Genomic DNA, 19,460 nt, shown 5'->3' on the forward strand with positions numbered 1-19,460 from the left:
CACTGACTGTGTATGTAATGAGTGGAGTATAACTACAGGTTTGTGCAATACTTGATGGGTTCACTTTGCAGTGAAATTCATGGAACAACAGAAACCTTCCCTGAAACACCAGCAACATTATCATTTGTCATCACGTCCTTTACCTCGACACGCCTGAAGATGCAGAGAATGTTGAACAAATAACTGCAAAAGATAAGCTTAGCTGTCTGCTTTTGATCATGGACAAAACATTTGGTTTCAGACAGAAAGAGATATGACTAGAAATTCATCTGTGTGTGTGTGTGTGTGTGCATGCACATTTTCTCATTAATCTGAAGGAAGGGAGAGCTAATGTTACACAGATGGATGCAAACCACCTCCACCCATCCCACTGCTTTAAGTGGACCTTTTAATGGAGTCAACAAAATATTGTTCCACATTTTACTTTCACATGTGCACCATCATGGAGGAAGATTTACCCAGGAAAGAATGGATTGGAAAAAAGAAAAAAAGATTGCGGTCGTGACAAATGAGTGCTGGTGCCAAGCGGTTCATCAGTCTGGCACAACGACAACAACAATACACAACCTCTGCAAAGCGCAAGAGTTCACAGAGAGCTGAAAAATGAATCATAGTTTCCCATTCTAGTGAAGGAAATCTGTCACCTCCAGATGCCATCCATCCATCCATCCATTTTCTACAGCTTGTCCCTTACGGGGTCGCAGGAGTCTATCCCAGTTGCATTCGGGCGGAAGGTGGAGTACACCCTGAACAAGTCGCCGCTTCATCACAGGGCCAACACAGATAGACAGACAACATTCACACTCACATTCACACACTAGGGCCAAGTTAGTGTTGCTACTAAACTTATCCCCAGGTGCATGTCTTTGGAGGTGGGAGGAAGCCAGAGTACCCGGAGGGAACCCACGCAGATCGAACCCAAGACCTTCTTAGTGTGAGGCAAACACACTAACCCCTGTTCCACCGGGCTGCCTCCAAATGATGAAAATGTAACACTATGTAGTCATAGCAGGCGCCAATCTACATTTCTGCCAGTGGGTGCTCGGTGTGTCACGGCGGTAAATCTGACACTACTTTTCTGAGCATGCGTGGTTTTTGCTTGGTGGTGAGAAAGAATTTGCCATCAATCCCACGTGGGTGCTCGGCATTGTCCGTGGGTGCTCGGGCCCCGAAGCACCCGCGGGATCGGCGCCTATGTATGTAGTAATGTATATTTACACACGACATTAGCAAAACATGCAAAATCTAGATCCAATACAAGAGCTGTATCAAAAATTGTTCCTCTACGAAGAAAGCATTACTCCATTTTGATTGACACTCTCTCATGGGGAGGGCGTGGTTTGGTTGGTAGAGCGGCCGTGCCAGTAACCTGAGGTTTTCTCGTTTGATCCCCATCTTCTGCCATCCTAGTCACGTCCGTTGTGTCCTTGGGCAAGACACTTCACCCTTGCTCCTGATGGATCGTGGTCATGGCCTTGCATGGCAGCTCCGGTCATCAGTGTGTGAATGTGTGTGTGAATGGGTGAACGTAGAAATAGTGTTAAAGCACTCTGAGTACCTTGAAGGTAGAAAAGCGCTATACAAGCATAACCCATTTATTGTGGTTGTATTTTACATTGTTGTGTTGTACTGCATCATACTTGCTGTATCTAATCCTTTGCTAAAAAAATACTAAAACATTTTGGATTTTGGCCAAGTACATTGTACATCATTACATTGTGCACCAAATTAAGTGTCAAAAGTACTGTATGATTCTGTACAATATTGACATACATTGAAATGTGTCAGGTTTAAATAAAAATTCTCTTCCAAAAACCTGCTGTAAAAATATGTAGTATGGTTTTTCAATCAATCTTTCAAAACTACTTCTATATGAAGGACACATATCACCTTAAGATAAGAGCCTTTGCCATTTTGACAAACTGGTTTTGGTGTAAACATGTGGCTCAGTTTTTTGTTTTCTGACAACACAAAAAAATAGGTTACAATATGAACTATTTTCCAGGGACTTTAACACTTTAAAAATCAGTATGTTTAAAGTTAAAGTTAAAGTTAAAGTACCAATGATTGTCACACACACACTAGGTGTGGCGAAATTATTCTCTGCATTTGACCCATCACCCTTGATCACCCCCTGGGAGGTGAGGGGAGCAGTGGGCAGCAGCGGTGGCTGCACGTTTAATAGGGATGGTAAGATTAAAGACTTCACCGGGTTGCATCAAACTCCAGACATGACATGGTTGGGTAGCTTTTAATCACTGCGGTCTAAGGGGAAATTTTGAGGCGCATTGCATGTTCCCTAAAAAAGAAGAAATACCCCGCAAAATATACTCAAATGGCATTTTATAACTTCCTCTTATTAGTAGAGAAACAATTTTGGGTAGGCACATACATAGCAACAGCAACAAGGCAAGCATGGCTGAGGCGATACAGTCACTTCCATAAATCTAGTTTGCCAACACTATAAGTTATACGATCAAAAAGTGTGTGACAAGAATACAAGATGCAAGGCAGATTGTGTGTGATTCAAAAACAATGTTTGGCAAACCCAGCACAGTGGAAGGGGATAAAGTACCGTATAACAAAAAAATAAGGTTAATCTAGTCCAAAAGGTAGCGCTTGAACAAAAAGTGAAGCATTATGCTTGACAAGATGGTCCGAAAGTGGTAACAGGCGCGGCAAAAAAAAAAGGCCAAGAAAAAGTAGGAACACAAAAACACAGTACAACTTACAAAAAAACAGAACAAATCAATACTTGCACGGCCAGAAGCAAGGAACCAGGAGAAAATGCGAATGAGCAAAATTCCAGGTGCAAATCGCTAACCAATGCAGGGAACCAATTCGCTAACCAATGCAGGGAACCAAACCGCAACAAACAATTACAGCAGCAAGGTTTGTATACCGTATTTTTCGGACTATATGTCGCTCCGGAGTATAAGTCGCACCGGCCGAAGATGCATAATAAAGAAGAAAAAAAAACATATATAAGTCGCACTGGAGTATAAGTCGCATTTTTTGGGGACATTTATTTGATAAAACCCAACACCAAGAATAGACATTTGAAAGGCAATTTAAAATAAATAAAGAATAGTGAACAACAGGCTGAATAAGTGTACGTTGTATGAGGAATAAATAACCAACTGAGAACGTGCCTGGTATGTTAACGTAACATATTATGGTAAGAGTCATTCAAATAACTATAACATACAGAACATGCTATACGTTCACCAAACAATCTGTCACTCCTAATCGCTAAATCCCATGAAATCTTATGCGTCTAGTCTCTTACATGAATAAGCTAAATAATATTATTTGATATTTTACGGTAATGTGTTAATAATTTCACACATAAGTCGCTCCTGAGTATAAGTCGCACCCCCGGCCAAACTATGAAAAAAACTGCGACTTATAGTCCGAAAAATACGGTAGATTGATTGCCAAATGCACCGCAGGTGTTTCCCTTGGCTCCACCCTCTTTCAGGCCTCTGAGGAAATGTGAAAAAACAGAAAAGCGGAGCAAAGGTCAACAGAACAAGTGTAAAACTCAAAATAGCATGCAAAAAATAAATACAATAAAGAACCATCAAAAGACAAATCCACAACTTACCTCATAACTCATTTCAAAAGGCAAAATCAGCATCGACGAGGCTTATTTGAATTGTCCTACATCATGATCAGGATTTAAACTGAGATTGAGAATCCAGATACATAGTTTATCAAGTTTGAATGTTTTGAGAACTCTACAACTATTTTTTTTGTGGAAAAAACAAGCTTAAGTAAAAACACACAAACACACGTTACTAATCATCAATGCCACCATGCTGCTATTATTTCAGTAGCAAGAAAACAGTCCAATGTAATTAAATTTGGCTGCATGCTCTGATTGGGAAAAACAACTCAATTAGAATGTATGTGGAGATGAATGTTGGATCAAAAATAGTAAATAATTGGATTCATGTAATGAAAGCTCATTTTTCTTTCAGTGCACATGAACACGGTGGTGGTAAGCTACATCTGTTACCACAGCTGCCTTGAGAACATTGCTGCTAATTCGCACCAACAGGTTCTCCGACCACCATCAAACATGCTTTCACATTCATACTCTACTGTGGCCTGCACTGGCGACAAAGTGAGTAAAATGTCTGACAACAACAAAAGCAGTGACTGGGACAGAGGAAGCAGAATTCAAACCCCTCCGGTTACTGGAAAACCTGCTCTACCTCCTGAGCCACTGCAATCCGTATGGTGAGCAATCAATTTTTAATCCCTGGAAAATGTCACCGGTATTAATTCAAGTAGAGATGCAACCTCAGTCGAAGCATTTAAATCCCACCTTAAAACTCATTTATATACTATATCTTTTAAATAGACTCTATTTTAGATCAGTTGACCTGCCGCTTCTCTTTTTTGCCTCACTCTCCTGCATGGAGAGGTTACCGGATGGCCAGGGATAATCCCTGGAGAGATAGATCGATAGATAGATAGATAGATAGATAGATAGATAGATAGATAGATAGATAGATAGATAGATAGATAGATAGATAGATAGATAGATAGATAGATAGATAGATAGATAGATAGATGGATAGTAATTTATTGATTCCTTCAGGAGAATTCCCTCAAGTAAATAATGGTATAAATAAATAATAATTATTGTTTTGCATCCCCTGTCATCCTAGTATCCCCCTTCCCCCTAGAGAGGAGTTGTACAGTCTGATGGCGTGTGGGACAAAGTAGTTTTTTAGTCTATTAGTCCTGCACTTGGGATGAAGCAGTCTAGCACTGAACAAGCTCCTCTGGCTACTGGTAACGGTATGCAGAGGGTGACTGGCGTCATCCATGATGCTCAGTAATTTTTCCACAGTTCTCTTCTCTGCCGCCGTCACCAGTGAGTCCAGTTTTGTTCCGATCGTATATAGCCGGCCCGCCTGATCAATTTCTCCAGTCTGGAGCTGTCCTTCTTAGATGTACTGCCCCCCAGTATACCAGTCTGGAGTATGTGCTAGATGTTCTAAGTCATGACCCAGTGTGAACCAATCCTCCATGACATGGATGGAGTCCTCCTACAACCCTCTGCTTGCCCCCAATGGACTGGACTCTCACATTATCATGAATAATTTGCAATAACTGTACCAATCTGGCATCCATTGCAGTCAGTCACAGGATGGGGGGTCCTCACATGATTGATTGAACTAAGCCAAAAGGACTTAAAAATAAAAACCTGAATGGCACACAACAATCTTGACTGTACTGAGGGAGTCAAGGAGGTTCAAAAGTACAAAACACCTGACATCATCTCTGTTAGAAAAGTACATTCAGCAAGGTTGAGTGATGATGAGTAAACTACTTTCCTCCATCAGTTCAGAAGAAGTTGACAGGCAGCATAATGGAAATTATGTTGAAACAATTTACTCCCCATTAAATCTTGAGAAACGTCTGTAGAAATGACTGAAGTGTGTATCTGTATTTTATTTGTGACGTTTATCTACTATAAATCTTCTGCAGCTCCTGCCCAGTTTCATTCAGTACCTGGAGGGAGGGTGGTGTGTAGGAATGTAAACTCCTCCTCGGCTGCACCGTCGTCATCAGGCCGGTAGAGCTGCAGTATTTCTCCTCTGAGGTCACAGCAAACAACCGCCTCCTCTTTCTTCTCCTCTCTCTCCTCTACACACTTAAAAAGTGAGAACGACCACTGGAGGAGCTCAGTCCCAGAGGCGAGACATCCATCCAACATCCTTAAATCATCATCCTTTATTTGGTAAGCTACTCCTTTCTGTGCACATGCACTTCTTTATTTAAACATTGTGCTTTCTGCTTAGTCATGCTAAGAACGTTCCAGTTCCATTATCTACAGTATTCTTTTCACCATTGTCTTTGCTCACTTTGAAGGAGATTCACTGCACATAACGTATTAGGATTTTAAAGGTGTGGTTTTGCTGTTTTTGTATTGCTTTACATTATAATGTGAGTTTTCTAGAAAACACAAATTAGACCAAAAATGTGTTTTAAAATATGTAACTGTGTATTAGTACATATTACATACAAAAGTTATTGTGAAAAATATTCTTCCTCTAAGTATTGCCATCGTCAGTTTTTATAATACTAATAAATATTACAATGAAAGTTAAATGTAATATTTTTTTATAAAAACATAATTTATACCACAAATTGAATATTTAAATAGAAATAAAGGTGCTATTGAATATTACTATATAAAAAAACAATTTCATAAAATGATTTTAATATCACTTTTGCCACCTGTTAAATTTGTTATTATTAAAATAAAATGATAAACATATAAACATTAAACAAATAATTAAATGGGTGGCTATTTTGAAGAAGTTTGGACACACCTTCTCAATCGATGTGTTTTCTTTATTTTCATGACTATTGTAGATTGTCACTGAAGGCATCAAAACTATGAATGAACACATGTGGAGTTATGTACTTAACAAAAAAAGGTGAAATAACTGATAATATGTTTTATATTATAGTTTCTTCAAAATAGCCACCCTTTGCTCTGATTACTTTTCCGCACACTCTTGGCATTCTCTCGATGAGCTTCAAGAGGTAATCACCTGAAATGGCTTTCACTTCACAGGTGTGCTTGAAGCTCATCGAGAGAATGCCAAGGGTGTGCAAAGCAGTAATCAGAGCAAAAGGGTGGTTATCTTGAAGAAACTCGAATATAAAACATGTTTTCAGTTATTTCACCTTTATTTTGTTAAGTACATAACTCCACATGTGTTCATTCACAGTTTTGATAGCTTCAGTGACAATCTACAATGTAAATAGTCATGAAAATAAGGAAAACGTATTGAATGAGGAGAAGGTGTGTCCAAACTTTTGGCCTGTACTATATATAAATATATATATATATATATATATATATATATATATATATATATATATATATATATATATATATATATATATATATATATATATATATATATATATATATTATAACAGAAAAACTATAACAAATGAAATATGTATACCATATAATAATAATAAAATCAATATAATAACAAAAGCAAAAGATAATACAAATAGACCTTTACGAGTACCTTTCTGAGAACTCAGAAGAGCAAAAATAACCACAATATTAAATCAATGAATTACAAAGTATCTTAATCTATCTACATTATATTTCTCAAGAGTTTGGCGATATTTCGTTCTGCAGCAGCTTCGGTTTTGTTATGGTTTTATGTCATTAAGACCTTTAATTGTTGCATACATTTATAGAGCTGCAGTCCCTTACCAGACTAATGACTCACATTTGAGCCACTCGCATTCTTCAGAATCTTTTGGCCTATAGGAGCATAGAGTAAGTCATACTGATAATCTGCTGATACTCCGCAGAATTGCATGTTCAGTGAAAGTGGTGTTGCATTCTCGGTGCTGTGGTCATTCGGGTTTATGACTCATCAGGTTAAAAAGCCTTGAGAGGTGGTGATCACTTTGTGGCCAACGATGACCACACTCAACAATCAGTTTACTGCAGTTTGGAAACAAAAACTCTCTGTTTGAATGTAGGATTTGTGTCCCTGTCTAAAGTTTCTTACAAAAAGAAGGCATTAATGCCTTCATCTGTGTCGTCCTCCTCCTGCCTCAGTGCATTCCTGAAAGATAGGATGACTCAGAAGGACAAGTCATTGTCTTTATGCTGAACTCAGGGGATTTTTCCTCACTCACATGTTTGCACCCTCCCTTTCATCTCCTTCCAGAGAGAAGTCTCAGTTCTGCACCTCTTTACCTGCCTTGTCTTTTTTTCTGTAGACATTTTGAAAGCCTCGCAGTGAGTCCTGCAGTGTCTTCAAGGAAACAATTGTAGCTTTATGCTCTGGGGCACTTTTTCAGAGCCTGAGTGAGTGAATAATGAATAATGGTTGCAAAGTAGCTTTCTGACATAGCACATATTGTAACACATTGTACATGAACAATGGCTGCACTGATGCTATAGTGACACCGGTAGGTCAAACGGGTTCAAAAACATGTTATGATCTGACCAGTGAAGAGCAACAAAAGCAAACTAATGATGTGCCAGTTCCTCTCACGTGAGTTAATTTCATTAAAGGTCCCATATTAAATACATATCTTGGAAGAGTGTAATGGAAGTGTGTTAGTGAAAGTCTTTTTTTTTCTTTTTTTTTTTTTTTTTTTAACAAAACTTCAGGAACTTTAAGTTGCTGGAACTTTTAGATCCTGGGACTATAGGTTCCCATAGACCTGTGTGGTTTGTGTTTCTATCACATTTCAAAGTTCAGGGTAGTTGATAAAAATCAGACTGACGAGTGCAACAATATATTTCTACATTGATACCATGTAAATAAACAGACAATATTAGGTCATATAACTTTTACGAAAGTGTAAGTAAATGAAATACAAAGCAATAATACACTGAATAATGGGATTTAAAAACAAAGTGTACCGGATTTTACATAAAAAGTCAGCTTGGCTTTTGTCCAAAGTGAAACCCTGCAGGTGATTGATTCCTTATGGTCCTTTTCAGCTGTAAATACTAATATGTAAATGTCAGTGTTTATCTCACGGTGACACATCCGATTTTGCGTTAGCCTGTTAGCATTAGCATTTGGTTCACTTGGGTTGAGACTAATAACTATACAAATGGCATTTCACTGACTACTTTTACAACATGTAACAAAGTAAATATAAATATAATGTATAAAGTATAATATATATATAAAGTAAATATTTGATGTGATTTACTTTAGTCCCTGTCGTCCTTGATTTCACATTCATCTTCAAACTAAGAGGTCGGACTCCCAGTGAGCAGCTCGCCTCGCCGCTTCAAAGTCCGGCTGAATATTTTGTATTACACTGTAAACATGTTTAAAACAGCCCGTCCATGACTTGTAGCCTTGCATATATAAAGGAAGTTTGTAAAAATTCATAAACAGCATGATTGCATACTCATTTAAAGTCTACAGCTGGTAAAAACACTGCAAGATAGTTCCACTAACCAGCGTTCTTCAGCACACAGACGCATACTTGCCAACCCGACTCACGAATTTCAGTGCCTCTCCCAAAAATCTCCCGGGACAACCATTCTCCCGAATTTCTCCCGATTTCCACCCGGACAACAATAGCGTCCTCTCTCACCTGAAAAGGAGACTATTATATATGTCTCCGTTATCCATAGGTTTATCTATAACTAAGGCTGCAGCTAACGATTATTTTTCTATCGATTAATCTATAGATTATTTTTTCGATTAATCGGTTAATCTATAGATTATTTTTTCGATTAATCTATAGATTATTTTTCCTTTTACCGATTTTTTTTTAAATTTAAAATGAAGATGAAAAAATAAATGTAGGCCAGTTTTTTCAAAAGGCATGGCTTTTATTTACAAAAAAAAAAAGTATGGCCACTCAGTCAACATTGACAAGAACATGACAAAATATTCTGTAACAATGTAAACATTTAAAACTTTTAACATTTAACAAAATTAAAAGTAGCTTATTTGCTTTTTAATGTGCAAATATAAAAGTAAACACCCAGTGCAATCTTAATATTCTGCAATAGTATAAGCATTTCAAAAGTATTACTTATTTTGCTTTAAAATGTGCAAAAATAAAGATAAACATCCAATACAAAAAAGTGCAAAACGGAAATATTCTATAACAACAGTGTAAACATTTCAACAAAAGTAAAAGTATTGCTTATTTGCTCAAATGTGCAAAAATAAAGATAAACATCCAATACAAAAAAGTGCAAAACGAAATATTCTGTAACAACAGTGTAAACATTTCAACAAAAGTAAAAGTATTGCTTCTTTTGCTTCATAACACAACAATGATAGTATGATTAAAGTGAAAGTTAATTGTTCGTTTGTACATAGTATATGTAACTGTTAATGTTGTAAAAGGTATTTGCACAACTAATTAACATTAGCGTTAAAGAGGAGCGCGTCTTTGTAAACACTGAACAGGCACGCCAAACGCGCCTCTCAGAGAGAAACGGTGCTTTAGTTTATGAATTTACAACGCAGATACAAATGACACATTCATGTTTTTGTGTAATGATGACAACGTATACTCATGCGGACGATTGACTAGTTGATGGTGATGTCAAGAACGCTGTCGGGTGTTTTCTTTTCAAATGTTCGTTTATAGCCGTTGTGCATACAACAACATTATTAGCAGAGGTGGGTAGAGTAGCCAGAAATTGTACTCAAGTAAGAGTACTGTTACTTTAGAGATTTATCACTCAAGTAAAAGTAAGGAGTAGTCACCCAAATATTTACTTAAGTAAAAGTAAAACGTATATTGTGAAAAAACTACTCAAGTACTGAGTAACTGATGAGTAACATACACACATATATATATATATATATATATATATATATATATATATATATATATATATATATATATATATATATATATACATACACACACACACACACACACACACACACACACACACACACACACACACACACACACACACACACACACACACACACACACACATATATATATATATGTATATATATACACACACAGACACACACAGATATATATATATATATATATACACACACACACACACACATATATATATATATATATATATATACACATATATATACATACATTGATATATACAGTATATAATTTATATTTATTTATTTTGCCGTTTTTGTTTAAAGTTAAAGTACCAATGATTGTCACACACACACACTAGGTGTGGCGAAATTATTCTTTACATGTTAAAGTTTACATGTTAAAGGTGTTTTAATGAATATACATGCATGTTTAACACATATAGATTCCTTTCTTTCATGAAGACAAGAATATAAGTTGGTGTATTACCTGATTCTGATGACTTGCATTGATTGTAAACAGACAGCAGTGCTTATATCGTCCACGTTTTCAAATGGAGGAGAAAAAAAGTTCCTCATTTCTGTCTAATACCATATGAAAGTGGTTGGTTTTTGGTATCTTATTTGTCCATCTTCCATATTCGTTTTTATACACTTTACAAGAAATACATTGGTGGCAAACTCCGTAGCTTGCTAGCTTGTTTGCGCTGGCTTTCGGAGACTCTTATTTTGAAAGCGCGGCGCGATGGAGCGGCACTTTTATTGTGAAGACAGGAACTGTGCAGTCAGTCTTTAGGCTTTTGACGGGATATACGGTTGAAATAAAAAATAGTCTTTTTTCCTTCACACTTTTGATTGATTGATTGAAACTTTTATTAGTAGATTGCACAATACAGTACATATTCCGTACAATTGACCACTAAATCGCAACACCCCAATACGTTTTTCAACTTGTTTAAGTCAGGTCATGTGACCGCCTGGTTCTGTTTGATTGGTCCAACGTCACCAGTGACTGCATCTGATTGGTGGAACGGAGTGAAACGTCACCAGTAAGGCAGGCACTTTGAAGGTCTGTCTGACAGACCAAAACAAACAAAGTGTGCATTAACAGATCGATAAAAATTAGTAGCGAGTAGCGAGCTGAATGTAGATAAAAGTAGCGGAGTAAAAGTAGCGTTTCTTCTTAGGCCGTTTATTGAAATACTCCCACACTTTTGACGACTTTTGGCGTGCTTTTTTCCCCTCGCTCGCACCGCTCGCATCGTCTGCTTTGCGCTCCGCCATGACAGTAGTGTGACGTATATATGCGACGCGTCGAAGCACAAAAACGGCGTCGACGTATTTACGTAACCGATGACGTCGACTACGTCGACGCGTCGTTTCAGCCCTATCTATAACCCATAAAGTAGGCAGGCACTGAGCTATTTCTCAGCGTGTGTTTATTCCAGTCGGCATGTTAATACACTGACACACAACATCCGGATTCCCATCATGCATTGCTTCAAAACTACGACAAGTAGTAATGTCCAAAATTTCCAACCGGATAACAATATTGGGGGCGTGCCTTAAAGACACTGCCTTTAGCGTCCTCTCTCACCTGAAAAGGAGACTGTTATATATGTCTCCGTTATCCATAGGTTTATTTATAACCCATAACACGGTGACCGAATGGATATAGTCACTCATGAACGATCAGAGAAGCACAAGGCGGCGGCGACGGTCACAGTCCAGTAGGCTATTATGGGCCACCTTGCTAAATGGAGACCCGAGGGTGTAACATATGCCGAGACAAAATGGCTATGCTGATAGCTGCAAGAAACATCCTGTTCTCATTTGCGGATGTTTTCAACCAATCCGTGAAGGATGTGTTGGCGATATTGGGCGCCCCATAAAAGTTGCTGCAAGTCGAAAGTTCTTTTGGTTGTTCTTTCTCTCCGTTGTCAAGTATGATGTAACAGAAACAGAGATAATGTGAAATAAACAAGTGGTCCTCACATACTGCAATTACGGCTGAAACTTCAAATACAAAGTTGAAAAAAAAAAACCTCTGTTCAACTAATCCGCATTCGAGAGCATAGCCCGTCCCTTTAAGGTTCATGGGAACTCCCAAAAATCCTACATCGCTACCCAGAACTAAAATTAGTTCCTGTAGAACTAAATCTTCCCTGGTTGTTTTTGGTGGAAATACAGCGGGGTACTTTAATTATTGTTTTTTTCGGATTGGAAGGCGCACTTAAAAACCTTTAATTTTCTCAAAAGTCGACAATGCGTCTTATAACCGTGTGCGTCTAATGTACGAGTTAATTCTGGTTGTGCAATTATAGGCAATTGTAAGCAATTATCTTCAGTACATGGTGTAATGATAAGTGTGACCAGTAGATGACACTCACACATTAGAGATACTGTACATGTGGACTGCAGGTTGATGCCCCCTGTTCAATAAATGACGCTAGCAAGAACAGGTTAGCAAGTAAGCCCAAAACTTTGATGTATCATTGAGAATATATAACATTACACATGGCGCTCAAAAATCTGTCAAAATGTTTTAGTACGACTTTTGTAAACTACAAAGATGATGGATTGTCGGCGCACTATGACTACCGTAGTCACACATACGGGTATTATTATGGTGTGTGTATACGGACCCCAAAATGGCACCTACAGTAGTGGTCAAAAGTTTACATACACTTACTTGTAAAGGACATAATGTCATGGCTGTCTTGAGTTTCCAATCATTTCTACAACTCTTATTTTTTGTGATGGAGTGATTGGAGCACATACTTGTTTGTCACAAAAAACATTCATTAAGTTTGGTTTTTTTATGAATTTATTATGGGTCTCCTGAAAATGGCAGCAAAACAGGCCCAGAGCATAATACTACCACCACCATGCTTGACGGTAGGAATGGTGTTCCTGGGATTAAAGGCCTCACCTTTTATTCTTTTCATCTGACATGACATGGACAAAGATAAGACCTTCTGGAGGAAAGGTATTTGGTTAGATGAAACAAAAATGGAGCTGTTTTGCCACAATACCCAGCAATATGTTTGGAGGAGAAAAGGTGTGGCTTTTAAAACCAGGGACACCATACCTACCGTAATGTATGGTGGTGGTAGTATTATGCTCTGGGCCTGTTTTGCTGCCAATGGAACTGATGCTTTACAGAGAGTAAATAGGACAATGAAAAAGGAGGATTACCTCCAAATTCTTCAGGACAATCTAAAATCATCCGCCCGGAGGTTGGGTCTTGGGCGCAGTTGGGTGTTCCAACAGGACAATGACCCCAAACACACGTCAAAAGTGGTAAAGAAATGACTAAATCAGGCAAGAATTAAGGTTTTAGAATGGCCTTCCCAAAGTCCTGACTTAAATGTGTGGACAATGCTGAAGAAACAAGCCCATGTCAGAAAACCAACAAATTTAGCTGAGCTGCACCAATTTTGTCAAGAGGAGTGGTCAAAAATTCAACCAGAAGTTTGCCAGAAGCTTGTAGATGGCTACCAAAAGTGTCTTATTGCAGAGAAACTTGCCAAGGGACATGTAACCAAATATTAACATTACTGTATGTATACTTTTGACCCAGCAGATTTGGTCACCTTTTCAGTAGACCCATAATAAATTCATAAAACAACCAAACGTCATGAATGTTTTTTGTGACCAACAAGTATGTGCACCAATCACTCTATCACAAAAAAATAAGAGTTGTAGAAATTATTGGAAACTCAAGACAGCCATGACATTATGTTCTTTACAAGTGTATGTAAACTGACCGTATTAGACGTATTATCTGATGTTTTGTTTCGACCTATTATGCAAAAGCAACTTTTCTTACCCATTGGTTCCTGCTGTTGTGTATTTGGGATCTGCATAAGTCCTGAAAATGTGCACACGTCTGCCATTGTAGCCCACCACGTAGTCAAGCTCCTTCTTTTTCTCTATCCTCTTGTTGTCGGGCATTCATGCACCACTGTCCCCATTTCTAATATAAAGTAGCGGCCAGTTCTAACATATATTTGTCAGTATACTTGCTATTGAATCGCTAAAAACTACGGTGGTGCCTGGTGCGCCCTATCGTCCAAAAAATATGGTACCAGGGTAAATGGGAAATATCCTGTGTAGGTTCCCGCGGTGGAAAAAGGCCACTTGTTGCTAAAATTTGGACCGTTTCAAGTGTGTTTAGTAAGTCTTACTGGTAATTAGCTGTTTTGTGTGTCTGTAGCGTTGATGCTAATTACCGTAATTTTCGGACTATAAGTCGCAGTTTTTTTCATAGTTTGGCCGGGCTCCAGTGCGATTTATATATGTTTTTTTCCTTCTTTATAATGCATTTTTGCCAGGTGCGACTTATACTCCGGTGCGACTTATACTCCAAAAAATACGGTAGCTGTGTTGGTCCACGTCGGAGTCTGTGTCTCTTTTCCACTTTTTACAGAAACACTGTAATAATAATAATAACTGGGATTTATATAGCGCTTTTCTAAGTACCCAAAGTCGCTTTACATGTAGAACCCATCAATGATTCGCACCTGGTGGTGGTAAGCTACTTTCATAGCCACAGCTGCCCTGGGGTAGACTGACGGAAGCGTGGCTCCAATTTGCGCCAACGGCCCCTCCGACCACCACCTATCATTCATCATTCAATTCACCGGTGTGGGTGGCACCGGGGGCAAAGGGTGAAGTGTGCCGCCCAAGGACACAACGGCAGCGATTTTTGGATGGTAAGAGGCGGGGAGCGAACCTGCAACCCTCAGGTTTCTGGCACGGTTGCTCTACCCACTACGCCATGCCGCCCCACTTTAACTCGGAACTTGTCCAACGTAATAGCTGCCATGTATCACATACACTGACGTAGCATTAAGGCATACTTGCCAACCTTGAGACCTCCGATTTCGGGAGGTGGGGGGGTGGGGGCTGGGGGCGTGGTGGTTAAGATATATATATATATAAGAAATACTTGACTTTCAGTGAATTCTAGCTATATATATATATATATTTTATTACATATATATATATATATATATATATATATATATATATATATATATATATATATATATATATATATATATATATATATATATATATATATATAAATAAAATAAATACTTGAATTTCAGTGTTCATTTATTTACACATATACACACACATAACACTCATCTAGTCATTGTTGAGTTAAGGGTTGAATTGTCCATCCTTGTTCTATTCTCTGTCACTATTTCAGAACACACACATTATACAAATATACATTATAAAATCAATAAGAAAACGGGAGCTCTAATTTGGGAGTCTGAATTAGGATTAGAAGTTCCTATATAAACATTGCTCACTCACGTCGCCTTTTTGTATTGATTACTCCAGCTGTACACTGGATTCATTCACAAATACAAACTACAACTGACAAACACTTTAGAGTTAGGCTCCACCATCAGAATGTGTACTTAAACTTATAAAGATCACATGGATATTATTCAGTGAGTTGATTCACCAAAACTAACCTGTAATACAGGAGGAAAAAGCATCCAGGACGTTTCAATTGTTCACAGACTGGTCGCGCTCATCAGAATGACAAGACACTTCCGGTCTGCAGGTGATAGCATTCAATTGGGAAGAAACGCCCTACTGCCCCCTACTGACCAATGTGAATACTGATAAATCTGTAATGACAGCTCCAAAAACGAATTCAAACCACAAAATAAAATAAATAAATCAACACAAAAATGTGACACTTTATGGGTGGGTCACATATGCATGTACAGTAGATGGCAGTATTGTCCTGTTTAAAAGTGTCACAACATTGCTGTTGACGGCAGACGAACTGCTTTACGGGGACAAAAACTTGACTGCTGTTGTTGTGTGTTGTTACCGCGCTGGGAGGACGTTAATGAAACTGCCTAACAATAAACCCACATAAGAAACCAAGAACTCGCCCTCGATCATTAGCTGTTTATATTATGGGAAAGCGGACGTGTGAACAGGCTGTCAACACGTCACTCAGGTCCGCATGGAGCTGGAGGGGGTGTGGCCTCCAGCTCCGCCTGAATTTCGGGAGATTTTCGGGAGAAAATTTGTCCCGGGAGGTTTTCGGGAGAGGCGCTGAATTTCGGGAGTCTCCTGGAAAATCCGGGAGGGTTGGCAAGTATGCATTAAGGAGTCCGACAGGGGGACACAAACGTTAGCAGCCCGGCTACGTTAGCTACAGTGTTAACATTACGGTAGACTATTTCAACAGCAACATCATGCTCAGTTAGCTTATTCGTTAAAGAAAAATCTAATGATCATATTAACAGCTCCTACATGAGGATGAGGAGTTGACATGGCATCATTTTAAGATGTGTAGCAAAGCTTGTAAAAAAAGTTGTCATTCATGACACGATCAACTTGAAAAGCAACAGTTTAAGCACCTCGCCTCTTAAAAGAGTAGCAAACGAGCAAGTGTCTTAGGACAAATAATAATGTTAGAACGTCTTTAAAAAAAAAAAATTGAAAAAGGGGAGCTTTAACATGGAGATGACAAAGCGCATATGAGCAATGCTAGAATTAGTATTTCCGTGTAGCAATGCAAGTATGTTCCGTGCACATTCTCACAGTTTTAAACATCCACATTTCAGCCTCATAACACAAAGACAAGAATGTCACACTTACATCTTTTACAAACTCAGCGCCTCGTCATCGTTACACTTCCTTGTCACTGTCAACATAAACTCCATGCAAGTCGTCCAAGAAAGCAGTCGAAGGGAATACAGTACACACCAACTGAATTCCTATACTAAATAAGAATATCTCATCATGTGTGCAGATGTTATGATCTTATTTGCTGCGTATGTTTGGTCCACAGATGTGGCAGTGCCATGACTCAGTGTCTGGCTTCTTCTCCGATTGACTTCTTCCACTCATATTTGACCTACTAAAGAAACCACATTGTCCTCTTAACAATTCATCACTTCAAGTTTGCCTAAGTAAGAAGAAACTCAGTTTGTGCCATGGCTGTTTTTGTCTCTTTTTAGGGCTTGATCTACGAAACCCAAAACCAGTAAAGTTAGAATGATTTGCAAATCCTTTTTAACTTATATTCAATTGAATAGACTGCAAAGACAAGATATTTAATGTTCGAACTGGGAATCAATTTTTTTGTTTTGCAAATAATCATTAAATTAGAATTTAATGGCAGCAACACATTGCAAAAAAGTTGGCACAGGGGCATTTTTACCACTGTGTTACATGGCCTTTCCTTTTAACAACACTCAGTAAATGTTTGGGAACTGAGGAGAACAATTTTTTAAGCTTTTCTGGTGGAATTATTTCCCATTCTTGCTTGATGTACAGCTTAAATTAAGACTTAAGGGACGGCGTGGCGAAGTTGGGAGCGGCTGTGCCAGCAACCTGAGGGTTCCTGGTTCGATCCCCACCTTGTACCAACCTCGTCACATCTGTTGTGTACCTGAGCAAGACACTTCACCCTTGCTCCTAATGGGTAGTAGTTAGGGCCTTGTATGGCAGCTCCCGCCATCAGTGTGTGAATGTGTGTGTGAATGGGTGAATGTAGAAATAGTGTCAAAGCGCTTTGAGTACCTTGAAGGTAGAAAAGCGCTATACAAGTATAACCCATTTACCATTTAAGTTGTTCAACAGTCCGGGGTCCCCGTTGTGGTATTTTAGGCTTCATATTGCGCCACACATTTTCAATGGGAGACAGGTCTGGACTACAGGGAAGCCAGTCTAGTACCTGCACTCTTTTACTATTAAGCCACGCTGTTGTAACACGTGACTTGGCATTGTCTTGCTGAAATAAGCAGGGGCGTCCATGAAAAAGACGTTGCTTGGATGGCAACATATGTTGCTCTAAAACCTGTATGTACCTTTCAACATTAATGGTGCCTGTGTTTGCCTACTTCTGCCGTTGCTTATGCAGTCAGGAAAAAAGAGAAATGTAATAGTGTTTGTCCATCACTTGGTTTGTTAGCTATCTATATTTTAGGAATAGACAGACGGGCGGTTACCACCAGCACGGAGAATGGGTTCATTGTGACTCAAACAGAAAAGATAGAAAACTCCTTCAACATATGCGAAAAATTGTGGTTCACCATATTTGATTCTGTTGTTGTTGTTCACATGCAGGCTTGTTCTCGCAGGTTCACAGAAAATAACGTAAAATGTTGGAATAGTTTCATTTATAGCCAGTTTCCGCCTAACTCACAATCCAATGAACAAATAGTGATCCAAACAATACTTGCCTTCGCACTTGCAAGCTAATTAATAGCGTTTGCAGGCTGTCAAGCAGGGCCTCATGCATGTCAGATACCACAGACTCCAGACAGGGTGGGAGGCACATGTGTTTATGTCTGATGTCAGCTTGCTTGTACGTTATAAGGTTTGATACTGTATGTGTTTCACAGCCAGTATTGTAGCAGGAAACACATGTTTTCAGCTGACATGGGGGAAAGAGAGGGGGGACAGCTAAGCCCCACAGCTGCACAAAAGGAAAGCAAAAAGGAGACTATAAACATACTCGTCTATCCGTGGGGTTCTGTTCGGGGGTTAAAAGTGCTGGGATTTGACACAACAACTCATATGTGACACTTCTTCTTTCACGGTGAGTGTGTGAATGTTAAAGTGTTGGTCTTGTGTGATACTTTTTGTGCGTTGTGGACTCGGTGATATCAAAATATATCTCTGATTTCTGTGAGGTCAGTCAACCAAAGAAAGTGAGTCAGTAGACAGCACAGAAGAAAAACTTTCCCAGGATTAAAGGATCAGACATGTATGTTTGGTTTCTGTACACTTTAAGGGGAATCTTTTTAAGGCACATTTTGACTGCAGTTACTTTAACATAGCCTATTTTGCAATGGACTGCAGGAACTTTTGTCTAAATGTAGTTCCTGGGTAGTTTATCTATCCTTAAAAGAGTCCTGGCTCGTTAGTAGTCCTTTTGAAAGGTGCCAGAACTTTTGGTCTGCTGCATGGAAAATGTTTGATAGAATGACTACTCATTGCATTTTTTTTATTTTTTAATTACATGCAGGACAAAACACGCTGACTGTAGATGAACAGACAATGACGCATAAACTATTTTAACCCATTTTTTACTATGACAAAACAAAAGTAAACTAC

At 38.6% G+C, this 19,460-nt stretch overlaps 1 protein-coding gene across 4 annotated transcripts in view; it reads left to right on the forward strand.

Annotated features, from left to right (window-relative positions):
* The first annotated feature begins 5,625 nt into the window (after positions 1-5,625).
* plat (plasminogen activator, tissue) overlaps positions 5,626-19,460 on the forward strand; it is a 50,229-nt gene continuing 36,394 nt past the window's right edge. For 3 of the 4 annotated variants that reach the window (XM_061928258.1, XM_061928260.1, XM_061928261.1), the window contains exon 1: positions 5,626-5,758. The gene's annotated coding sequence lies outside the window, so the exon portion shown is untranslated. Of the gene's footprint in view, positions 5,759-18,840; positions 18,943-19,460 lie in introns of those variants that run through there. The other variant, XM_061928259.2, reaches the window with a different exon arrangement.

The sequence above is a fragment of the Nerophis lumbriciformis genome, linkage group LG33 (genome assembly GCF_033978685.3).
Source record: "Nerophis lumbriciformis linkage group LG33, RoL_Nlum_v2.1, whole genome shotgun sequence".
In the NCBI taxonomy this organism is placed as follows: domain Eukaryota; kingdom Metazoa; phylum Chordata; class Actinopteri; order Syngnathiformes; family Syngnathidae; genus Nerophis; species Nerophis lumbriciformis.